At 38.0% G+C, this 27625-nt stretch overlaps 1 protein-coding gene across 7 annotated transcripts in view; it reads right to left on the reverse strand.

Annotated features, from left to right (window-relative positions):
• Nucleotides 1-27625, reverse strand: part of LOC145675432 (phosphatase and actin regulator 2) — an 850331-nt gene that overhangs the window by 77412 nt on the left and 745294 nt on the right. The gene's annotated exons all lie outside the window — the stretch shown is intronic.

Genomic DNA, 27625 nt, shown 5'->3' on the forward strand with positions numbered 1-27625 from the left:
AGTGAGGAAGGCATGGTAGCTTAGCAGTAGAACGCTCTGAAGCGAACAGTCACTGGTTCGACCTCGTCCATACAAGTATGTGGTGGGTGACATCACTTGAAGGTTCTCTCATTTCGTTCCGCATTCTCATTCCATCAATTCTTTCTTAATCACTTCCATTAATCATCAGTCTCCTTTAGCCTAAAGGAAATAAGTGTGGGGGTGAAACGAAAAATTTCATTTCTCCTTTACAATAACGAGAAGAGGCAATGTAGCTTGTATTCATTATAAGCCATAAAAAGGTATGGTAAGAATGTGTTCAACTGCAATATTACGCACGTATCTCCTTAGGGGAAAAAAAAAAATATATATGCGAGTTTGAAGGAGAAAAAAATAATTCCTTTCAAGTACCCGTATACTATCCGTTCCGAGATTTATTCTACGCATCGGAAAAATATGATCATATCCTAGAAAGTTGCAGAAAAATGACTTTTAAAAGAACTATAATTTTTCATGTACAATTTTAATATTCACTAAATTTTAATACTGACTATATTATATTATATCCATTATATTATTATTATTTGCAAATACAAAAATAATAGATTTAAGAATAAAGCAAGTAAAAATGGGTATGAAAGTGAATAACGATTTTCTGAAGCTCTCTTGAGATGCTTAATTTTAGGAGGACTTCCCTACATAAAACAAAACCGTTAGTTCTCTGGCAACAATCTTCTTCGTTGCCATGGTGATACACCTTGACTAAGCATCACCGTCTACACGAGGTATCGCACCACACCATTCACAGTTGCTTTATGTTATTCCCTATTCCCCATGTACAGCAAAGATCTATTTTCTCATGTTAAATAATATTACTGGATCACTGTATTTTTTTAAAAAAATATTGGACTACTGGAATACATGTAAAGTCTCTGCTAAACGCTATAATTGTAAAACCTTTTTCAAAAAGAAATCTTAACCAGCTCCACACACATAATCCAATTGTTTAAAATGTTACAAACAGGAGAGAAGTATAATGTACCATGAAAGTGTTCAAAAATGATGCAGTACAACCCCTATGAGTTATGCGATCTCAATTTCGCTACAGTATGTGTGGTTGCCTATGCGCATAGTTTGCCGTTATTAACCCAGCACTTGTTAATGTTTTTCATAGTCTAAGTTCCAAACATTTTCATCAGAAATTTATATGGGATCACTGCAAAGGTACACTCTTTCAAATAAAGAGGAATCATCAAATTCGGTGCACGGGTATGGAAATATTTCTAACACGTTTCTCCATCTTCAGCTTTCTCTTTTACCTCCCAATATTTTCTTCTATTTTTCAAATCATCGAGCAGCTATGTTCTTCCTATTCCTCGCTTTCCTTCCATCTTTCTTCTATGGCAGTATGACGACAATTTCTTCGCAAGATGTGTCCAATACATCTGGTCTGGTCTTCCTACGAAGGGTGCTGGCTACAAGTGTCTGCTTCCCTCCTATCCTTTTTAAAACATTTTCGTTTGTAACTCTCTCTGTCCATTTTATCTTCTTCATTTTCCTCCAACATTACATTTCGAAGTTCTCTAAATATTTCTTCTCTAACTTCCAAAATGTCCAAGTCTCTGAACCATACAGTCCAATGCTCCAGTTAGCACTTGACTTACTCCTTCCTTAGTTGAAAACTAAGATTGTTAGGTAACAGTGATCTTTTGTTGAATGTTTCTTAGGTTATGGCAATTCTTGACCCGATCTCTTTGGTTCAGTCTCTCGTCTAAAGGGTTGAATAAAGATTTTTTCGTTCTTTTAGTTTCCTTTCTTTGTTTGAAGTCGGTTAAAAGCTAAACCGTACCTGCTGAAGGTCGTATTTTTGGGTCACTTTGAAAGAAAATTATACAAAGATAACTAAAAAAAGTGATGTTCCTATGCAGTTGTAGACAATGATTATTGAACTGAAGACGTGCCATTTGGTTAACTACAGTATAACCCTTAGCGGGAAGTAATTTGGTTCTAAAGATATACCAGATTGACTTGATCCCTAGTCTTCCGTTGCAAGCGCTGCTATCGGCTGAAGGAATTCCACTCGCTTTCTTTCGCTTAGCAACAGCTGAACCCTTATTGGCTCAACGCATGGGTGTGAGCTTTAGTTCGCATTTTTACCACGGCTCAAGACATTTTGACAGCACAATAGTTTATCGTCAAAATAATAAACTGTTTTTATACACTGTAATTTTTAAGGTAAATTGCTTTGAACCAGTGGAAAGGATGCAAAGATGACATCACTGGAAAATATGTTACAATAAAGCATTGGAAGGTATACCATATGGCATCACTAAAAAAATGTTGCAATAACATTAACGCAAGTAATATATCGCAAATTAAATTAAATCTTTCAGTTTATCGTCCCATGATTATGTCCGTTAGACTAAGAAAGATGGATGACTAACACAAGTAAATGATGATAGAAGAATTGGTGGAATGGGAGTGTGGGAGAATCCTAAGAAAACTCAGATACGATGTTTATCACAAGTTTACTTGGCCAGGAATCGAACAAGGGACCCCATACACTAGTCGTTCTACCAGTAAGCCACCGTGCCTCCCTTCCAAGCAAGTTGGAACATACACACGTAAATGCAAACTATAGATTCCCACTTCCCCTCCTTAAAAAAAAAAAAAGTTCTCAAAAGCGCTGGGGCTGAGTCTGCTTATTTTCCATTCTCAAGGAAGAAGTTCGTTCTTATCACGGACTGAATATTATGCAACCCACAACCTACTGGAAGCGGGCTGTCTTAACTTGAAGAGCTTCTGATATACTTTTTCAATATATCAGAACGTGAAACCCTTCCAAAGACCCTTTCGAGCTCAAAATAATAATAATAATAATAATAATAATAATAATAATAATAATAATAATAATAATGTTTCGTACGCGATTAATGTGCTGAAGATCTATCTGTATAGAGAACATGATGGCTCTAAGTGACTTCTTTCTATGTGAAAATCTGATGTTACCCCCCCCCCCCATACACACACACACAGACATGTTACTTTAGTATACATTGATTCTGCAAATATTTTGAAAACTAAAAAAGTGAAAACGTGTGAATAGAAAATTTTAGGGTTACTTTAAATGACCACTAATCACCAACAGATGGCAACACGTATCCCCTATCTTAAAAATGTATTTTCTAGGGAGAGACAATATTCAAAATCAAATTCAATCAAATTAAAGAGATGAATATTGAAACTTTGTCCAACGACAAACTGAATCAATAAATAGAGAATAATCCGTGCACTTTTGTGAGATTTTGTTTGTTTTATTGTTGAGGGAGTTACATTGTTGAAAGCGTGCTTCTGTTAAAGTAAGTGCTCTGATCAATGAATAAAACTCCAATAATAAAAAGTGCACGGATTAATTACTAATTAAACTATTAAAGATTCAATTTGTCTTTGGAGAAAGTTTGAATATTCATCTCCTTTAATTTGACTGAATTATTTGGAACATTGTCCCTCCGTACAAAATACATTGTTAAGATAAGGAATACGTGCTGCCATCTGTTGGTGGCAGAGTTGCCAATCTCAGATATTAAAATTATCGTATATTCGTTATGGACGTACTAATTGTAGAAACAAGTATAATACTACTAATAATAGCAATAATAAATATTACACTTATCTACTAATCTTTAGTTTCGAACTCCAAATCGACGTCACTCTCCTCGTCATTTTTTAAAATCCTTATTACCACTTCTCTGCCAATAACAATATTTCCACCCCGTCGTAAACTTAATTGAAATTAAAGAATGGATACAGGGTTGCCATTTGACAATTCTCATATCGTTATTGGTTTATTTTAGGGGGTAATGACTGTTAAAAACCTCAAAGTGTCTGCTTTATAATTATTCAATACACACCTACAATTTATTTGCATATTCAAAAACTGAAAAAAGTGTGCGTTCTAAATGATCTGATTTGGAGTTTAACGTCCCTTTCAGCAGCGAGGCTATAAAAGACGGGACCTACTCATTAACGTGGAATCTGAACCACATGAGCTCCCGCCGAGAATAGAACCGGGGTCTCCCACGCCAAAGACGCGTATGCTAATCACTTAGTCACGAAGAAGCTCTATGTGTGCGTTCTAAAATTATAGTATAGTTACTTATTATCTCAAGGGTATAGTATATAGCACTAAGACCTTAATTATCGCACACCATGATAGTTCATCGTATGGTTGGCAAGCCTGGTTGCTGATAAGTCGAGCCTTTACACTTACCTTAAGCGCCAACTTGTAGGAAGTGTCATAGCCTCTGTAACCCCTTCCCTAGTCTATGCCAAAAGCGAGAACGTTGTACTTTAAGAGGAAATAAATTCGATTCCGTCAATTCATTCATGAGTCTGTAATTTGAGTGTGTATATACTGTGATTACAGAGCAGCAGTACATGTGTTTTGCTTGTTGGATACACGATTCTGAACATGTTGAAATAGGAACTACACTCTCACCTCTCATAATAGTACGACATTTATAGAATACATTACTCTTCGCATTTAAAATATGGATTTTTTTTTTGTTCTCCCACCGGCGTCGAATGTAAAAGTTTCTCTCGTTAGTCGTAAATACAGCGATGTATCTGTTGTCGCTCTATCGCTTTTCCGTGTTTGACGGTAGCCAAGCAGGCTCTGCCACGCACCGAGTATTGATCTAAAACCTGGAGTAGGCGCCACAACACAGGGGGACAGGACCTCGACCCCACCAAAAAGAATGATCAATACACAGATTTCTCTCGGTCAGGGAGATAAAAAAAAAAGCTTTCCCCCACTTTTATTTACACTACGATTCTTAAGGAAGACTTGAGGAAAATATATTTGAGCCTTAAGAAAACTGTGAGCGTCTGCCTTAACATGTCAGTGTGTGCGTTACGTCATCCTAGACTCATTGGTTAGCATCTCTTTTCAGCAGTGGAGTTATATGAGACGTCACTTACGGTTTAAAGTGAAATCCGAACCACAGTAATGCTGTCTTCCACCGGGAATCGAACCCGGGACACCATGCACCAAAGGCACACGCGCTAGCCACACGTTATCCTAGAATGTTATAAAACCTTGCAAAAGAGATTTGTGATGGTTATAAAAAGACAAGGGGGAATAAGAAGAATTCCATATAATAAAGGGTAAAGGTCTTGGTGAATTTCGCTGATTCCTTATAGTAAACAGACACGCTGATAGCTGTCTCTACGTGGGATATTACTTGCTTGCATGACGCTAACAGATGTCACTGCCTGAGGGATTGCTGTGCATAAGAAATTCTTTAATGATTGCACAAGAAATATAGTATGGAACTTGGGGAGCAAACTAATAATAATAATAATAATAATAATAATAATAATAATAATAATAATAATAATAATAATAATAATAATAATAATAATACATTTGTTAAATGTAAACAATAAGAGCTTTTAATTATGATAAATTTCAACGTATATTGTAAAAGTGGGCCGACCGAGGCAAAGAAGTGAAAATAAAATCATTAAATCCCACAGTTACTCCGGCTAGACTAAAGAAGACGGTGATGACGAGAAATGAATGAAGTCTGGAATGAAGAATGTGGGAGGAAACGGGATAACCCCGAGAAAAGCTACGCGCGCGGTGTTTGTTCACCATGAAGCTCACTTGGCGCGAACTGGGATGAAAGCAAGGACCCCATGCACCAGAGGTAAACGTTCTACCACTGACCTACCGCGGCACCATCGAGGCTAAGGGAGATGATGATGAGATGGATGATAATGATTTATGACGAAAACGGAAGGAAATGGGAAAACCCATGCACATGGTGTTTTCCCACTACAAAGCTCACTTAGCCGAAGGTAGGATCGAACCAGGGACCCGAAGCGTCAGATGTGATCGTTCCACCACTACGAAACCATACATATGTATAACGGAACCATAATTTACACTGTTTTTGTATACGGTATTCCTAACCTTAATTCTCAGTTTATCCTCCACTCCAACTCTTCAAGCTCCCACCCAAGGATCTTATAAAATAGAGGATCTGCCCTTACAACAAAATCTTGAAGCCACACGTCACAGTTTCGCAACCCCTACTCTGCCCACTCCGCCCAATAGGATCGCAATGTTTTGAGCCAACAATCAAGGCGAAAACGAAAGTAGCTAATCAGACGATGACAGAAACGAGAGTAGCCAATCAGACGTGCCAATGGTCGGTTGCTTTTTGGCTACACCGATTTAATAGGATGAAGATACATATGGGCAGATCCTCTATTTATAACATCCTTGCTCCCACCCCTTTTTGATTGACAAGGGGAAGGACCTAGCCCCCTACCACTAGAAATGGAATCTCTAGGCTGAACATACCACAGTTATGGCCTTTAGGCTAAAGGGGAAGGATTTTAACAATGTCGAATGATTTTGAAAGAACTGGTGGAATGAGAGTGTGCGAACCCCGAGAAAACCCATGCACACTATATTGTCCATCACACATACACACATGGCCTGTGGGATCGAACCAGGGATCTCTCGTATCAGACGTGAGCATTCTACACCATACTAAAGGTTTTGGGTCATACATTAGAACATATGGGCTGAACCTGTCTTCAGGGGAAGAGCATTCAGATGAAGTGTGTGTGAATGGTACGATGGACTAGCGTAGGACCTGCGTTTCATTTCTGTTAATTTAGTGTATGAAGTAGGAGGGAGCAAACTGAATTAAGAGGTATCGACCTCCAGCTTGAAAAGCCAGAAGTAGCAGTGATTGGAGCGGATGTGCTGATGTACCACAACTACACGTCATTTAGCCGGCCGTAGTCCTTGGTAGGCTGTAACACCGTGGTGTTTATTTTGGTGTATGGATGCGAAATTGGGCACAATGTGTTCGATAAAGACCTGACGAAATACCACATGTTTATTTTAGGACATGGATGTGAAAGTAGTGCATTCAGTATTCGAAAAGAATGTAGAAAATATTTAGGGCTAAAATACGCCAACAACGAGTGAATGATGATTATCTTTATTCAGTATCAGAGATGATCGCTCTACACTGCAACACAACACTTCCCCGTTTTAGTAGACGAAAAATACAACATGTCCGGTTAAAAACGTACTAATAGGAAATGAAAATATCTCGACAACAATTACTTACAGAATTCGTTATTCTGGACGAGAAAATTATCAAGTTTTACCACGGTATGCGGAAAATTGGAACATTACTACAACACATGCGCGCTGCGTTTGTTTACAACTGAGGAAACTAGTGTCGTTTACTGTGCAACAAAATGTTGAGTTTGTTTTCAGTCCTCTGAAACCGCACAGAGAAAATTTAGGCAAAAGTACGGACAGGAACCACCAGACCGTCATTACCTTGTTTGGTGGCATAAACAGTTGCTGGGAATTGGTTCTGTATTGGTGAAGGAAGGCAGCGGCAAGAAGCAAGTGAGTGAAGAAAAGTGGAGGCAGTTTGGGAAGATTTTAGGCGAAGCACGTGCAAATAAGGGAGACGTATCAGTACGCAACTTCAAATGTCGCAATGATGTACATTGATACATGTTCCAACTAGATGGAGCTTCGCCGCATTACGCCCCTAGGTACTCTTGATTGCCTCTGCCAGGTCGCTTGACTTGAGAGCTCATCCGTGGCTAAGCGGTTAGCGCACGCGCCTTTGGCGTGGGAGTCCCGGGTTCGATTCCCGGCGGAGCTCATGTGGTTCGGATTCCACGTTAATCAGTAGGTCCACGTCTCATATAGCCTCGCTGCTGAACGGGACGTTAAACTCAAAATCAACTCGCTTGACTTGAATCCTGAACTTTTCTGTGGGAGTACGTCAAAACTGAGTACAGAACACCAAAGCAAGAGTTAGATGATATATGGCGCAGAATCACCGTATGTGGATCCGTGACACATCAAATGTGACGCAACACCTGTATGGGGATTGAATACCGTCTTGACGTTTGTCGAGTACCGAAGAATCACACATGGAGATTTGTTGAGGTGAGTACGGTACAATATGTTCTTGTGTTGGTGATAAAGGTAGGAGATTTTTTTTCTTCCAGAAAAACGAAACCGTTGTTACTATTTATTGGTTACTATTTTCATTCTTAATTTTCAGACACCCTGTATTTCAACTTCAACTTCCGCTATATTACCGAAAGTAACCTTTTCCTCTACGTAACGCAAGGACAATGTTATTAATGATCAAATTTACGCAAACAAATAGTCGTAATATTTACACAGCAATATTATGATTAAAATTATATTAATGATTAACGCAATTATTTGTGTTTTAAATTATTCACGTAAAGTGTAGAGTATAAATCTCTTTGGTTAACATCTGGGTACAGCGCTGTTTGCTTTGTTTCACAAACATTCGGTTTGGAGAGATTTGTGGACTGCACAAACAAGGAACAATTGCTGACATAATCCTACTGTTGGTCATTTTATCATGAGCGACATTAAATTTATTAATTCAGAACTTAGCAAACAAAACAGAAATAAGAAAAATCTGTTAATATTGATCGTGTAGTTTCAACTGAAGGATAGGTGATTACTACATATTTAGAGTGGGCCGGAGTTCGCACTAGGTATGGGAAAAACTAGTTTTTTCTAGAAAACCAGAAACCGGTTTTTAGAAAAAATGACAATGGATTTTCTCCAAAATTCGACTTGATGAAAAACCGAAACCGGTCCAGGAAACCGATAGGAAATCGAACCAGTATTGAAAAATTAGTTTTTGGATAGTTTTCAAAACTGGCTTCGGTTTTATATATATATAAAACGAAAAAAAGAATGCCCACAACTAGTTAGAAGGCATCTTTTCAGTTACGAGATTTCTTTTGTAGTCATTGCTGTTCTGTTTACATGTAGTTATTGGGTCAAGAGGTGTTGGCAGAGAAGACATGGGTGGCTTTCTACATTACTTTACAGGGTGGCCATAAAGTAAGTGAATTAAAGTCAGTACGCATAGTTCATTTCTTGGTTTGCTCTGTTATTATATGCAATTGTTGAAATTGTGTTGTGAATGGAAAACGAAAATTAAAAACGCCAGAAAAATTACCACACACACAAAAATTCGGTCCAGTATTGGAAAAACTATATACAAGTACCCAAGTCTTGTAAAGATGAAAAATTCTACATTATAGACGTATTATTGTTAATGTTTTTCTAATATTCTTTAAATCTATAGTTCTTTTATCCTATATGAAAATTAAATTAAAACCATCTGTATGGTTTTATTTTTCGATTTAATGTACTACGGTTACGCTCCGAGGCTAAGGGAAACGTAATAATGGAGATAGGTGATGACAGAATGAAGAACGTGGGAGAAAACTTTAGAATTTCGAGAAAACCCACGCATAAGGTAGTCGATAGAGATTTTCTCGGAGTTTCCCCGCTTCCTTCCACATTCTTCATTCTAACATTATCATTCAAGTTACTATCACCGTCTCTCTCAGTCTCGGAGCATAATCGTGGGAAGTTAAAAAATAAAACAGAATTTTCAATTTTTAAGTGCAATCAGTAGCCATTATTGGTTTGTTTGATTCCATGTTTAATATTTTACCATATTCAATTGAGAACGAGTAGTCGCTAATGCTCTCGCCTTCGGTGCGAGCGGTCCCGGGTTCGATTCCCGGTGGGGTCACTCGGTCGAAAAATTGTAACAGCTTTTTCAGGTCAGCCACCCTGAATGAGGTTTTCCTGGGTTTTCCTCATTCACACCAAGCAAATGCCGGGGTGGTACCTAACTTATAGGTCCCAGGCCGCTTCCTTCCTTCTCTTTCCCCGGATTGTGTGCTCGCCGAGGGACATCATCCCTCAAATCGTGAAGGGCTAAATGGCCTTAGATGCCGACAGCCCACAAATCTAAATCCTAAATCCTAAATCAATTGAGAACGACAATAAGTATATACACGGCTACTCTTACACAAATTTGATTAGGTTCAATAAAATTTATCCTTTTGTTTTCTCCTCGAACTTTTAAACACGCAAGAAATTTCACGAAAAGCAGATGTTTGACAACTTGCCATATATGTGACGACACTTGTAAAGAACCAAATTAGTTAGCAATCTTCCATATTAGCACAAATGTATCGAACGCATAACAAATGCCTACTGAAAATTGCACAGAACTTTGTATTTGATTAGATGTCTTCATTAGATTTGGTCAAAGTGAACTGCGGATAAGTGTAGATGGATTTGCACTCTGTCCTTGAATGTGCTTCGTTGTTTCCATAGACGATAGCAATTGGTTCCATACGATGACAAAAGTTACACAATTAATTCATCAATAGGTTTAGCAATCTCGAATGAATCTGTCAGTTACTGTGCACGGCAGTCGAACTGATGTTTGACCTTGAGATATACTTCCACGTTAACAAATTCGCTTACTGCAACGTTGCTAACACTATGATGCGCGAGTCCTCCTCCTGGTTTAATGGATAATGCGTACGCTTTACGTCTACGGTATCCTGGGTTTCAATCCCGGTGGAAGCCTTGCAATTTGAACGCATTACGGAAGTTCGGATTACACATTAAATTGTAGGTTCACGTCTCACATAGCCTTTATCTTGAAAAGAGGCGCGTTCAATTTCTACCAACAAGCTATGATGTGGAAGTCAGCTTCAGTACATATTATAAATCTTAGCGACATGAGAATATTGTCAACATTTCACGATTATTAATTATATATACCCAACGGAGAATATCAATTACGTTGTATTCTGATGCTGCTCAGTAAGTCCACCGTACCGTAGCTCGGACTCATTCACTGAGATGAACGTGAGGCAGCATGTCTACTTGGACTTACCAGAGGTCAGTTACTGCCGTTTCTCCGATATCTTCCTGATTAATATTTAGTGTACTCTCACACTATGACTAACTACCGTGTTCACAGGGTTCTAAACATTTTAGGAACATCACGCCACACTTGGTCTGCAAATTCTCCGGATTTAAATGCAATTGAAAATCTTCGGGGACCATTTGATGTACCAAGTGACAGGATGCAAGTTCTCCGAATATCTGGTTATCTTCTTTATCTGCTAATTGAGGGTTTAAGGTGAAATATATGGCAATTGAAGACAACAGATTTCCACCGTAAAAAATCACAACTTTCCTTTTTTGAATTTAGGAAGCAGCGATATGGGAACACTATACATTCAGATGGATGACGCGTGGTTAAAACAAACCAATCAACTCTTCAACTGAATGGTTTGTGACCGAAAATTGAAACCATGTTTACGAGTAATGCTGCCCATGAGAAGAGAAGTATATTTTCAAATTCGAGACAAGACGAGACGAGACATTTCTCGAGACTCGTGAGCAACACTAGTGTATTCAAGGGAGGATCCAGGATATGATCAAGGAAGGGGCTAAACTAGGGATGGCCACAAAGTTCCGGTTCCGGCGGAACCGGTTCTCGGAGATCCAGTTTTCAGAACCGGTTCTGGAACCTAAAACCCTCAAAGACCCGTAAAGGAGGCACACATTTCACCTTCAAAACACTGCAAAGAGGACCATGCGCTTGTGCCCTCCTCGCCCAGACTCTTGTGGCCCCAGAAAAAAATTTTGGGCCACCAGTATTTTTTTTTTTGGTCCACCTGTGGGTGTTTAGCCAAATGAGTTGGCTAGTTTGCCTGTTTAACCATTGAGTTTGCCAGTTACCCAGTTTATTTAGCCAAATGAAACAAGCGGCCGCAGCCTGGGCGCCTGCCTGTCGCTTCCACCATTTCATCTAGCACACTGTTTACAGCCTTCCAGCAGCTCGGGTTTAGCGTAGGGATCGTCACAAAGTTTCGGTTCCAGATCTGGATCCGAAAACCCGGTTCCAGATTTGGATCCGAAGAACCGGTTCTAGACCTGGATTTGAAGAACCGGTTCCAGACCTGGATCCGAAAAACCGGTTCCAGACCTGGATCCGGAAAACCGGTTCCGGAACCGGATCTTCTAGAACCGGTTCTGGCCATCCTTAGGCTAAACCATATTTTGCCGTTTTATCCAGTGTAAAGCAGGATTGAAGCCCATTTTATCCAGTGTATACCTTAGCGTCAAAGGGGGAGGGGGCTATAGCCCCCTTTGGATCCACCACTAAGTATCTAAGCTTTAGGATCTCACACATGCTTTAGTGTTACATGATTCATAGTATAAAAACTATAAATTGTAAAGTGATTGTACTAACAATTCAAGAGCATTTATCAAAGTTTAAAGATAAGCGAGTCATTAAAAAATATAGTTCAATAATAAGTGTGGCTTAAATGTTGTTATATTACACTCTTCGTGTACCTCTCGAGACGTGGAAAGGATTCTGATATCTTCTAGAAGAAATTAAGTGGAAAAGTCAGAGCATAAACTTTGTACACAAATTTACACACCGAGACGAGAAATAATTCCTTGAGAATTGAGACGAAATCAGAGTTCTACAAAGATTTACGAGACGAGACGACAAAACCTTATTTCTCGTCTCCCAGGCCACACTAACTACGAAAGCATCTGGAATTAATTCTACTCATAAATCAGAAGCAATGCTATATTTATTAATAAGGTATTTACATGTTTTTCTCGCTGATCTAATGCCTAGAGCACATAACACGATGTACCCGGTTCGAATCCTGGTGAAGATGGTTCAGTCCTATATAGCTTAACTTCTTATAAAAGCCGTAAATACAAATCAATCAAGATTTCTGATGCAGCTGACAAACTCAATTTATAATAATTGAAGCATTCGCAAAATATAAAGAAATTTTGGAAGTAGTCGTTCTACACCAGTAGCGAATGCAGAAGACAGTTTTAGAAGGGGCAAACTGCCTCTAGAACAATTTATTTAGGCTCCAAATACGAAGTTTTCCCATCAAATTAGGATAAAGTAGTGCATATATATATATATATATATATATATATATATATATATATATATATATATATATATATATATATATATATATATATATATATATATATATATATATATATATATATATATAAAACATTTGCTTTGGGGAGCAGTCGCCCCATCTCCCTCCCCGAGAATCCGCCAGTGTTCTGGACTTAATATAGCAAAGGTATCATACTAGTTTCCGTCTGGTGACGTTGTGTAAAAACTAATCAAAACACAGTCAAAACGGATCAGTTTCCGCCTGGTGAACTTAGTGAAAATGAACGGTTACGGAATTCAAGTCCGAGATAACCCGATTACGAAAAAAGGACGTTAACACTCATGTAGTTACACATCAACTGAAAACAGAGAAAGACACATGGTTTTATTATTTAGGCCAAACATGAAAGTGTTAATGACGCGATTAATATAGCGCACTGTATCTATTTTCACATAAAACAACAAATCCCTTGACAGAGCAAAGAAACTGAAAATATTTTTGGATTGTTTACAAGGACACTGGCTAATCCAAATAGCTGCACAACAACACAGCTGTAAATAATATAAACACTAGCGGACCTCAGATCTTGACTCAAATTTTATGCTAATTTTGCACAGGATTCTGTAGTTAAAATTGGAAGGAAGCTGATTTGTGGTAGTTGTCTGTTTTAAAGTATTGTAATTGACTTTTGTGTTAAAAGTAATTACCGTATTAGCCATTATTTTGTTTCAATATCAAGATATAACCTTGACCCTGACTTATTTTAATATACGAGGATTCACCAATTATTAAAAAAAAAAAAAAAAACTTTCGGAGCATCTTGATGTGGAAACAGTGTGAGCTGGAAGTAGTCGTGACTAGACGAGTAGAAATACTACGACCCACAGAATCACAGAGTCGCCCCCATGGTTTGAAATAAGGTGAATGGTTACTCATTCCACCTTATCACACATTTCTAGTCATCAGAGGTCCACATTGCATGTTCGCAGCACCATTAGAGTCGTGTCTTAAGGTGGTTTTAGCTGTGCAATCCGTGCCCTTAGTCCAAGCCATGTATAGTGAGTTTACTCAATAGAAGTACAATTTGTGAAATTTCTTTCAAGTTCCCAATGCTGATTTTCACAACAGTGCCCCTTCCTTCCTCCAAACTTCGTTTGCGGGGTTGCAACGTCTTAATCCCCATTTTGTCTGTTCTTTCTTTCCAATACTATGGTTAACATGAAACATATGTCATGCAATGTAAGAATAAGAAAGTTGGTCTTGGGAACAGGGAATCGAGTACTAACTTAAAGGACAGCATTTGGAACTGTAACAACTAAGACACCAAAACTTGTGGAGTTTAAAAGCGACTGTCAACTGTTTGAAATGAGGGTTCTGGTTGGCCATTTAGCTATCGGGAGTGTTTTCCGTAAGATCCTCGGATGATGACTTACTTATGGCAGGAGCCACCACATGTAGAAGGCGGCATTCTATATATACGAACTGTACTTCGATTGGAGAAACGAACTATAAGTTACTTTGCGGTGATCTGGGATTGTGGGCATAGGCTGTGGAGTGTATGCATAAGTTCCTCCGTCACCTGAATCCCAGTCTCACGGTTTAGAGTGACAATCCGACTTGCTCGCCGGGACCTGTCACTGAGGATTTTCTTCCGATCACTGTTCCTCTTCACTGATGTGATTTTGCCTTGAGTTTAATAAATTATCACCTTGGCCACTGTTCATCGCAACACACCCGACATATCCGCCACTTTCGTCACACTCACAATACGCAACCAAGCGCCAATAATTTGCCCTGTTTGGAATTCAGAGAGGTAGCTCATTTTACACTATCGCCGTCTGCTCAGTTCACTGCTTACTGCCATTCTACTACCCCTAATTTACCCTAACACTAGGGGAAAGAGTGAATCTAAAACGGTAGGGAAACGCATGACGTCATGAAGTCCCCGTGCCTATCTTTGCCCATTGTAATTTTGTTAGGAAGTGGGTGGACGCCATAGATATTTTTCGAAGTGGGAGCACAACGTCCCCCGTGCTGCACCTAACTTTACCCCTGCCTAACACACTATCGCCAACATCCCGGTGCCTGAGTAGCCGCCGCCTCACCGTTGCCGATCTAGACATCTGACGCGTTTTAAGCTCTAGATGTTTCCATTAAATTGATACGTGTCTGTATATAGCCTAAAACACGTGCTGTGATTAGAGTAACATTTCCTGCGTATACTTGAACCTGGTGCTCTAGTACGAGCACACCCGAATTAAAATAAGAATGTTTTCTCGAGAATTTCCCCCAACATTCTCCAAATTTTATGAACTGTGAACACATGCGAATGGTGTTACTCAAACATCTGATTGATTCTAAAGACAATGATGTTATCAAACATGAATATAAGATAATTTGAGTACGAGCAGCAGCCTCCCAAGCGGAAGTTCATAATTTCTTTTAAAAACCTTCTTAAACATATACGTTTCAATTAACGAGTCTATTTATGTATAAGGACATTGAAAAGGCTATATTTTCTACAAGCGTAGTATGTGCCTAAACATATCACATATCTCTGATTATTTCAGAAGTTCTTGGGTCAGCTTGGTTTAAACGTCTACTGATTCTTAAAGAACATATTAAACAAGACTTTAGGCAAAACAGTTTAAATGTAAATTATGCTAAGCCGATGATATTTTTGCATTCGACTTGATTGGCAATTTTCTCTTTAACAGGGAGATCGATCTTGATGTTAACTTCCAAAGATTTGTTCATAATAATTCAGACAATCTTTTACGCTTAACACTTCTAAATTTCAGAAAGTTTTCATAAGTAACTAACTAATTCTATCGCCTATGGAACCCGGAGTTTCAATGCCTTCAATGCCATGTTCACAAAAACTCTAAATTTACTTCTGTTCATAGTAAACTGGATCCAGTTTCTACTTTGTATTCCTTTCTCTGCGAGATCTATCTTAATATTGTCTTCACATTTGCATCTAGGTCTTCCTAATGGTCGTTTTCCGATTTGATTTCCAGTTAAAACTTTGAAGGCGTTCCTGCTTTCTTCCATTCTGGCTAAGAGATTTACATAAGGGATTTGGATATACAGTTTTCGGAAAGCTTCTAGTTCTTCCTAAAATAATAATAATAATTGTAGTAGTAGTAGTAGTAGTAGCAGGAGGAGGCTTATGTGTTGACTTGAATATCTGGACTTCCCTATATATAAAAAAAAAAAAAAGCCTATGTACGACTCTGACATTAGCAATATTTTTTTTTCAAAAGATAGGTTTTGCTGAAACTACTCACACAGATATCCTTTCATGATTTTTAACCAAAAATGTTCTTGTTCAATCATTGTTCATTCATAAACAATATAACAGCTGCTGCATAAATAGAAACGAGTTGTGTTTACACACGCTGTTCACTTTTTGCTTTGCCTAACAATTCACACACGAGCAATTATCGTGAAGCTGAAATTGTATTCAACTTTATGAGCCAGTGCCAAAGAAACGTTCCACTGATGGTGGGAGGAGCTGCTATAATTATGCGCCGTTCTCCAGAATTTAATTTAGTTACTGAAGTTGACATTTGCCTTTGATAGTTGTTAGTGAAGCATAACTTTCTTTGATTTTTCTACTTCGTTCTCTATTCAAGCATTCTGTTCTAAAGTTAACTTATGGAGGAGAAACCTTTACCTAACAGCGTTCTCTAATGAGTCATTGTTGTTATGATTTTTCTTTGGGGAGTTCAATATCTCGAACAGCACGTTAAACATGCCTGAGCAAACAATCAAACGAAAAAAAAAAATGAAATCTTTAAGTTTAACGTCTCACGCTTATGCCGGTTAGGCTAAAGGACACGGTGATAATGAGAAATGAATGAAATGGTGGAATGAAGAAAGTGGGAGGAAACGGGAGAACCCCGAGAAAACCCACGAACACGATGTTTGTCCACCACAAAGTTCACACGGCGCGAGCTGGGATCGAACCAGGGACCCCAAGCACCGGAGGTGAACACTCTACCACTGAGCCACCGCGCCCTCCACAATCACACGAAAACAGTCAAAGAAACTCAAACGTTTCAACCGTAAGTATTCTATTATTATTACTTCAGAGCTTCCTAGTGGCTAGATGGTTAGCGAACGCGCCTTGGGTGTGGGGAGACCCGGATTCGATTCTCAGCGGGAGTTTACGTGGTTCGGATTTCACTTTAAGTTGTAGATCTAAGTCTCATACAGGCTCGCTGCTGGAAGGAGCGCTAAACTCAAGATCAAATCAAATTATTTCACTTGGAATTACTTTTAAAATCCCAAGTAAACCCACGGTCACGCTGCTGTCCATTACAAATTGACATGACCTGAGATCGAAGCACAGACCCGTTGACGAAAGAACTACCGTGTCCCCAATAAATAGTAATTAATATTAAAATAGACAGGCATAGGTAAGCGAAATCATAACGTTGAATTGAGATCCGAATGAAATGACTAACTCCGAAGATCAACATTATACACAGTGTGCTTGCATTTCAAAATGGAAGTCTCTATCTTTTCATGCAAAATCAAATAAAATCTTTTAAAATGCAGGATTATGTTCTGTATTAAAATCTAAAAAGGAGAGCATGCTGGCTAAGTGGTAGAGCGCCTACCTCTGGTGTGTGGGGTCCCTGGTACGATCCCCGGCTAAGTAAATTTCTGGGGGACAACATCGGGTTCATGGAGTTTCTCGGGGTAATTCTGTTTCCCTCCCACAATTTCACTCCACCGGTTCTTTCATCATCATTCACTTGCTTTCATCATACGTCTCACTTAGCCCAACGGACACAATGGTGGGACGTTAAATTAAAATATTTCAATTTTTCAAATCTAAAAGGAAATGGACAACACATGCAGATAAATGATAATGGAAAATTGGAAAGAAAGAAAACTTGTAGATTAATTAATTAAGAAAGCAAGAAAGCAAGAAAGAAAGCAAGAAAGCAAGAAAGAAAGAAAGAAAGGAAGCAAGAAAGAAAGCAAGCAAGAAAGCAAGCAAGAAAGAAAACAAGCAAGCAAGAAAGCAAGCAAGCAAGAAAGAAAGAAAGAAAGAGAGAGAGAGAGGAAAAATCATATTTTTACAATTACATTAGAAATCTCATGTATACTACCAGTGGTGTATTTACGATTTTGTTTCGAGGGGCTTTGCTAACTTTCGGGGGTGGGGGGCTTTGCCTGAAAATGTGAAAATTCTGCAAGATATTTCATATACTTTACTATAGTAAGAAAGATTTCGGGGGGGGGGGCTTAAGCCCGGAAGCCCCCCCCTTAATACGCCACTGTATACTACCCATGTAAAAAATGAAATTAAATCTTTAAGTTTTACATCCCACGGTTATGTCGGTTAGACTAAAAGAAACGGTGATGAGAAATGAATGAAATGGTGGAATGAAGAAAGTAGGAGGAAATGGGAGAACCCCAAGAAAACCCACGCACACGATGCTATACTCTTCATGTGTATGATGTATGGTGTCTTCAGATCACCGGTATAGTGGGTCATGTATCATGACCAGACTGCCTCCAAATCTTCTGGTCACATCGTAAGTCACAAAATTCGCAATCCTGTTCTATATTTGTTTTCTTAAGATGTACTCTGAACGGTACATATAATCGTTAATTTATTTTGGCACTGTATTTTCTAAATGAAACAGAAATGACTTCAACAATTGGTACATAGGTCTATAGGCACGATAACTCGTTGTCACAGAGCAGTTTGGTAATACAAACCAATTAACTCCACGTAATTTTCGAGTCTTCAGATTGCCCTCTTTACTTATTGAAGGCCTCATACTCTAATAGATCCGCTGAAGACTTTTTTTTTTTTTTTAATCATAGTTATCAGCTGGAGGAGAGAGAGGAAAAAATCGGTCAAGGAACGTGGGATGCCAAAGCTATTTAGCTCAACACCAATAACATCATCCTGTCGCCTGTTCTGCCAAAGGATTATGCAATAAAGATAGCAGGAATGAGGAAGAAGCTAATTTTGCTTATGAAAGAAGAACTGGAGGAGGTAAGAAACATCAAGAAAAGGCTGGGCTATTTGGCTCGAAACAACACAACGATAAAAACAACCATCAGCACGAGCCAGTGAAACTAACAACTTAATGGACTATTCTATTGTGCTTTTATTTGGATGGTTACCATTTATTAGTAACCCCTCTAACTTACTAAGGCCCAAACGGGTTTTCCCAATCCTAGTAAAAATTTAATAATCTGAGGATTCACCTTGAACCCTCTTACATTTGTAAGTTTTAAAAACCAATGCATACACTAACACTAATACCGGTACACATTATAAGTACGCCAATACACAATATGTCATTACAAGTATAAAAATACAATTGTGCTTTGTAATACATGTGTCTAAAAGGATATTTGTGGATAAAATGATCCCAGACCTAAAATTGCATACAAAAATAAATAAATAAACTCCAACAACAGCTATCACTTCTCCGACTGAACCAGATTTGTTACGCAATTCCATTAAGTCTCCGATACAACAATAATAAGGGTTTCCGGAAATGGCCATCTTATTTTAACAACTGCAACTTCGTATCTTTTTTTCATGTCGTATTTTTCCATCCCCTTTAGGGAAAATAAAAAAAAAAAGCTCTAATACGGCTTTTAATTATTTTAAAAGAAAAGTCTAAACACTGAATTTCGTGTCTCTAACTTTAACGAATTTGGAAGTACGCCCAACCAATTATACGAATTGTTACCCCGCTTCTTTTTCTTTCCTTTTAGAACAAATATCAAATGGTCTGGATGTTGATAATTTAATCAGTCAGGACTAATTCTTTTATATATAGAGGTCTGTATCAAGAGGGACGTGCTAGAGAGTATGGTGGCAAAGAAGAGAGGGAAGGGTGAAGTAGGCTGAAGTTGATGGACGGTATCAAAACAGAAAAATAGTACGTGAGAATGAAGATGTTAGTTGAAGACCTAGACAGAGATCTGCGCGGATGCGGATATCCGCATCAAAATGGGTATCTGCGGATATATATATTTCTTTTCTGTGCGAATAGCGGATAAAGTTGCGGATATGGTTTCCTACATCTTTTCCCTATCTAAGAAAACGCTATAAAACTTGCGATGATGGTGGAAAGAGCACTAAGAAACGTTTGTTTCGAATTAAAAGTTTTAAAACCGGTTGAAAAATAACTAAAATCAAAATCAGTGTGTTTGAAGCTTGTGACTCAGTGACAGCTAAAGGACAAGAAATGACACGAGAGAGTTGTCCTTTCATTGCTCTTTTCAATATTACAGAATACGTAAGTTGTGTATATTTGCAACCTCATTATCTGTGAATGTGGGTGCGGATCAAGATGTTGCGAATACGGTACGGATGCGATATTTTATATCCGCGAAGAACTCTAACAATGGAAGGTTCTCCGTTTCTCAGGAAGCGACTTGCCATTGATGGCAAATGATGATGCATTTTATATATATATATATATATATATATATATATATATATATATATATATATATATATATATATATATTAGATAGATAGATAGATATACCAACGTTGAGATTATTTTTATCGTAATACCATAGACAGACATGTAAAAATAGTTCTATTGGTTTCAGCTGCCTCAAAGTAGTATAAAAAATTGCAATTAGGAATTTATCTAATAATTAGCTTTTTTCTTTTTAAACCACTAGCTGAACCTACGCTGTCTACACAGCGCATCATTCACATATGAGGATGAATCTCCTTGTTATTCCTCACATCTGTACACATCTGTTTACAGACACAAGTGAAAGATGTCTTGATAAAAATTGGCAAGGGGTACCTTAAAGGGGATATTTTTTCCATTATTTTTTCAATATCTCGCACCGTTTGCAATATTTGAGCCTAATTCCGGTTGGAGTTTCTAATTCATGTACGATCAGTGTTTTCTTTCTTCTTGCATGCGATATGTAATAAGCAAATACATTACATTCACAATTAATTATGTCAGTGATATATGGTGTTCATTGGGCAAAACACTCCAAAAAATAAAGATTCATCTGAAACTAGAGAAATGGTTATCCTTCATTTTTAATTATCATTTGGCCATGAAAGAAACACCGGAGATATGCAACTCCTGTGTACAACTATGTGGTGTTGGAATGTATAACTCGTAGGATATTATGCTTTACTGTTTTAAAATGTCAATATTTCCAGTGTACCCATAAAAAATGTAATAAAGAAATAACGACCATGTTTTTAAATATTCGATTAGAACTGGACAATCTACACAAAATCAGTAAAAACGGCATGTTTCTAGCACTTGTGGTTTTCGAGATTTCATTGTTCAAAAGATTGGAGACATATATAAACTTTTCTTTGAAGACAAATATATATACCTACCATTTTAATATATAGATAAACGATAAATGAAAATACCGTGAGTGGAAGCAGTTTAACAGTAGGAAATATATGACAATTTCCGATTAGTCAGCTGCTCAGTAACTATACAATCTTGTAGTCAGTCTATAGAGAACGCGTTAGAAGATGTTCAAGCTTAAGTGGAGAAACTTATCCACGAAAAATTATAACTTACTATTATAGAGATTACAACCGGTTAATTTTCACAGCAATTTTCACGCCTCTTAAGTGCAGCTCTACGTCTTTCCTCAACATTTTTCACATTAATTTGCAATTAACTCTCTTCTTTTTTTATTTAAAGTTACGTTGTTAGCTAATGAAGAACTGCACACAAAGTGGAGTTGCTGCAGCGAAAAAAGTAGTCCCTAGACGAGCACGTGATGACATCATCATTTGATTAAATCGATGAACTCATGCACACTTTCCACACAGACACACACTCTATACAGGGTGGAAGACTTCATGGTCGCTGACACAGTAATTATAATACATAGATACGCACTTCAATATATCTTCCAAAAGGTATACTTTCTCGAAAGTAATGGTTCAAACGGAAACTGTTTTTCTCCACGAGTTTTACATCTTCTGATTAATGTTGGCAGGGGCGCACCCACATAGGAAGTTCACAGGATGCGTATCCCTCCTTAAAAAAACCTTTGTACTTCGACATACGTTTTGTTGTTCTTCTTAATTACTGGCGCAAATCCCGGGAGGACGAGGGGACATGTCCCCTCTAATTTTGAAACTTGGGGGCTGTCACCCCAATAGTCCGATTTGAAATGTGTTTCTTGGGGAGAAATGTGATAATTTGTGTCCGACCCCCACAAAGGAAAATAAGATGAAATTGATGTCCCTTGCTGCATAATATACAACAAGGTTCACTTGAGAAATCAGATTCATCCTCCGTAATATGAGTCTCATATTCCCCTCTCAAAACCCAGAATAAGCAGCAAATTTTCCCGCCTTCCAATGTTGAAAACAACACTGCTCCCCTGATCCTCCACAGCATTGTTTTTCAACTTTATACATATTTTGAACATCGCTCATGAGAACGGTCTTACCCGTCCCCCCCAATGTTGAAGACATATTTGAACCACTGTTCTTAACAAAACTATACTTGTTTATTAGAGAAATAATTGATGTAGCATGAATTTTTGATGTTCCAGTTCATCTGCACTCTGTATCCTCCCGTAACATACGCGTCGTCAACGCTCTTGCCGTCAGTGCGAGCGGTCCCAGAATCAATTTCCGGTTGGGACACTCGGACCAAAAAATGTAAAATAATAATAATAATAATAATAATAATAATAATAATAATAATAATAATAATAATAATAATAATAATAATAATAATAATAATAATAATAATAATAATAATCAGACCAGCCATCCTGAATGAGGGTTTCTTCATTCATACCAGGCAAATGTCGGGATAATAACTAACGCAATAGACCTAGGCCGCTTCCTTTCTTCATCATTCATTTTCTCCTCTCCAATTCACCCGGGTAGTTCGCCAAGGAATGCTATCCCTCATACGTGACGGTCATAGATTCCGAAAGCCTAGAAACCTAATTCCTAATGCTAATCCTAATCCTTCATAGCACTCTTTTTTTTTCTTATAAAAACAATCTAGTTCTATCATTTTTTTTCTGAGAATAATACTTAACAGTTACTTTTCTTTTTGAACGCAGGATAACACTGGTTCACTACTATATAGATAGAGGTACTGTCTTATATAATATTGGATCCCCTCCAAACAAGAATTTCTAGGTGCACGCCTGAATCTTGGTAATACTTTTTAAAAATAAAATATGTGGTGGAACACCTTTTTAACAAGCATGAATACTGGATAGTGACTTTAATGTAGAGATTTTATTATTATTATTATTATTTTTATTTTTATTAGGCTTTTAAAATTGCTGTCCTTCAATTTTTGATATTACCCATATAAACGAATCTTTTGCTGCCAAGGGTTTGGTTCTATAATCCAACTCTGTTGGAGTCGAAGGGGGGAGGGTCAGGGTGGCTCAATGGTAGAGCGCTTACCTCTGATGTGTGGAAACCTGGTTCGATTCCCGGCCAAGTAAGGTTGTGGTGGACAACAACGTGTCTGTGGGTTTTCTCGGGGTACTCTCATTTCCTCCCACATTCTTCTACCAATTCATTCATCATCTTTCACTTGTCTTAATCATCGTCTCCTTAGCCGGCGCGAGACCTGGGTTCGATTCCCGGCGGGAGCTCATGTGGTTCGGATTCCACGTTAATCATTAGGTCCACGTCTCATATAGCCTCGCTGCTGAACGGGACGTAAAACTCAAAATCAATTAGTCTCCTTAGCCTAACGGGCATAGGCGTGGGACGTTAAACTGAAAGGTTTAATTTTCTTTTCATTTCTGTTGGAGTCGAGATAGTGTGGTGGGAAACGGCTTATACGGAGAAGGTTGATCTTGTATTATAGTATGTGCAGCCGCCAATTCTACCAGGTTCAATCCTCAATTGTGAATTTGGAGCCCACGTTAATAGTAGATTCTGTCTTTCATAATCTTGATTTTAGATAACAACGCAAAATACACAAAATCTCAGCCCAACTCAAAATGAACTTCTGCTGCAACTCCGGCACTATACTCAGGTAAATACGTAAAGGGTATACACGATGAAGAGCCGAATGAAAAGTGCGCTAAAACTTACGACACTTAAAAACAGCCCACAAGTGCCTTGAAAGTTCGCAATAATGATAGCTGTAGTTTGAACAATGACCGACAGATAGCAATAATAAAATGGAACGATATGAACGATAGGCCCATATCCACGGGGGGACAAGAGGGGGCCCGGCCCCCCTAAATTTTTGGACTGGCTACGGGCCTGTGGAACGACACGAACGGCATAGCAGTGGTGTAAAGATGGCGGTAGTAATCACAACATGTATCTTGTTATTATTTATTTATTAGTAGGAAATAATCAAACCCATCGAATTTCGTCAGAAGAAAGTACAGTATGTTGTTAGATGTCTATCACTTGCTGTCACTGCTGCCAATGTACGAATGAATTACGAAATTTAAAAATTTCGTCACTTGCAGTTATGTTACAGTTACAGCTACGTTACAGTACATGGAAGAATAAAAAAACAAGGTGAATATTGACTTCATTCCTAAAGACGACTTAGTATAAACATGAAATTGTAGTATGTTATGCATATGGTATCATACTAAAATTGCGCGTACTCGTCACTGGGATTTAGACATTCATTCCATCGGAAGACCAATCTTTCCATGCATCTTGCAAACAATTCTTGCTTCAACTCCTGAGTTAGGAACGACAAGAATTTTAAGCAGCGTCATATGTGATAAAACGTTATCATCGGATATGTTCCTTCATAAGTCCAAAAATATGGAAATCACAAGGAGCATATCATGTTTGCACAGAGCGTGTTTGAGGGATTGCAGTAATATTCAGAGAATGGTCTTCCACTTTTTCCTTCATCCGTCACATCAATTTTCCTGCTGGGAAACGCGGGACACCAACACCACCCACACACACACATTTGTTTACGTGTTATTCTTATCACACTTTATCCATAATCTTCGATTAATTTTCAATAAATTTCTGTCGGTTTATTCCCTACGCGATACAAAAATCGAATGACACTACGCACCTCAACTTTCGAGAAGTGTTCCAGTTGCTGCGCTATGTTTTCACTAGCCTAGTCACCGGAAGAAACAATACACTGTGCTCTGGTGGCTGTCAGAAGTATTACAGTTCGACACCTACTACATATAAAAATTATAACTACGCACATTCAGAACACTGGATTCTACAGTTAAATTCGCCTTACTTTTTGATTATCTTTTGTACATGCGAATGCGAAGTTAGAAGATTTTCTATCAGTAAATATAGCGGATAAGAGTTCTTAAGGAAAAAACATGCTACACACAGAAATTCTCTTGTACCACAGCGAGTGTAAAGAATAGCCTTGATACAAGTAATATATTGTGAACAGCAGCATGACATTGTTCTGTCTATATAATTAAAGGATAATTCTCGTAGAACGGCAGCAAAAGACTGATTTTACCATGGAGCTATTACTACCAGGGAACGTGATTTTCAGCCGGAGAAAGGAGTTTTTAGAGAGAGAGAGAGAGAGAAAAAAAAAAGCCTTCACGTCACTAGCGGTCGTATTATCGGTAGAAGCGAGAGAGAAGCTTCATCACGTGCCTCCGTTAACAAGGTTCACACCGTCACTAATTAAGACTTGGGTTCTGACGACCTGCCGCTCAACTCCAAGCAGCGTTTGGTGATGGAGATGGTACAATATTAACCCCGCATACGTGAGAGTTATGCTATGCTAATGCCTTTATTTTGGATTCCCTAACGTTTTTTTTTTTTTTTTTTTTAAAGATAAATCATGATCATTCTTTTTCCAAACATATGTATTTTTTTTTTTTTTTAACTTGCTGTTCAGATTAGCTAACTAAAGTAAAAATTGTTCATACAGAGATAAACACGGGCGTCGCGAGAAAGGGGGACCAATAATTTTATAGGTGAATCTAGGATTTTATTTCGTAGGCCGTGATATTTTTTCGTAACATCGTTTCTTTAGAGCAGTGGTTCTCAACCTTTTCTTTTTGATTCACGACACACTTTACTGAACGTCGAGGACATGCGACATATTTGTTTGATATTTTATTTCTAAATAATAATAATAATAATAATAATAATAATAATAATAATAATAATAATAATAGTGAAGCATATTAGTATTTATAATGACTCTAAATAGCACTGAGAATTATTGCTGCCACTGGAGGCGTTGAGTGGTACAGTCTGTCCCGATTTTAACTAATTATTATTAAATTATTCATGATTTTTAAATTCTAAAACTTCGCGACACACCTTAGGGGACTGCGTGACACACCAATGTGTTGTAACACATCGGTTGAGAACCACTGTTTAGATTATTGTCTTTTTCTCATAGTATAATTCAATAGTTTTAATGAGCTCCTTCGTGGCTAAGCGGTTAGCGTACGCGCCTTTGGCGTGGGAGGCCCGGGTTCGATTCCCGGCGGGAGCTCATGTGGTTCGAATTCCACGTGAATCAGTAGGTCCAAGTCTCACATAGCCTTGGTGCTGAACGGGACGTTAAACTCAAAGTCAACTCAACTCAACTCAATATTTTTAATATGATTTTCGTATTTCAGGAAGAGGGGAACATATCTTCCAACCCTCTTGGGCTCTTCCACGTGTACTTAATGCTTAAGAATGACACTTTTGTTCTCACTACATAAGTTATAAAAAAAAAGTATTACAATTCTTTTATCAAAATCAAACTAAACCATAGTGCAAAGTTTAAAAAAATAAACGATCGCATGTAAAATGTAGTATGCCCCCAACATTTACGAGCTAACGACACCAGTGAAGACAAATGTACAAATATTATTTATTTATCTTTAGTATTCAGATACTGCTATTTAGCACTGGAATATACGGCCTGAAACTAAGGAAAAACTTAAAAAAAAAACTGCATGTTTACCGATCACGGGATTCGAACCCAGAATCTCTCGACCCCCGGGCATCATTTCAGATTTTTGCTTGGGAAAAGGAAAGTTTCTCGTCCAATACACGTGGAGTTCACGCTTTTTATTAATCTACTGTTCATAAATATATAATACTAGTTGCCTTCAGACTGCTGGACACTATAGGTTAACATCGCACTTAACTACGATCTCTAGTTGTTTACAGTTAACAATTTTTTTTAAGTTTGCCAACCAACCAACTTAAACTACAAATCATATTGATCTAGCGATATCTATTAGCGTGACTATTATAAGGAATTAGCGTGTGGCATTTGTCGTTTATTGTAAAAAAAATCATTGGCCCCTCGTCTTTCTACAACCAACAATACACATATCTTAAGTAGAAATGTATAACATTCCAGGATATTGTAACGCATAGACACATTTTTCCGTTAGCATGGTTAAACTTAGGACAACTTTCCCTCTAATTGTCGCCCGTGGTCATGCTAGGTTTGGCATACACAATAATTTAATACGACCTAACAACGGACCCTGATATTGTCTGGTGATTATACTAGGAATAAGCAACTTTGAACTCCCGTCCCCACTTATCCTATTCGTCAATGGGCGAGGTTCGGGTGTTGCACGAGTATAAGGTAAAATGTCATGAAGTCAGGCATATTTTACGGAGGCTGTACTCTTTCTGAGATAGCGTTATGCCTTCCTGGAGAAAATGAAGAGTTAATATATCTTTCAATGTGGCCTATATACTCTCTGTTCAGACATATCGAAGCTGTTTTCCCACGGACTATATTGATTCAAAGGAAAGCTCACTGCAACCACGTTTGACATTTTGACACTTGCTGATGAC

This window comes from Thermobia domestica, chromosome 18 (genome assembly GCF_964235325.1).
Source record: "Thermobia domestica chromosome 18, izTheDome1.hap1.1, whole genome shotgun sequence".
NCBI lineage: Eukaryota > Metazoa > Arthropoda > Insecta > Zygentoma > Lepismatidae > Thermobia > Thermobia domestica.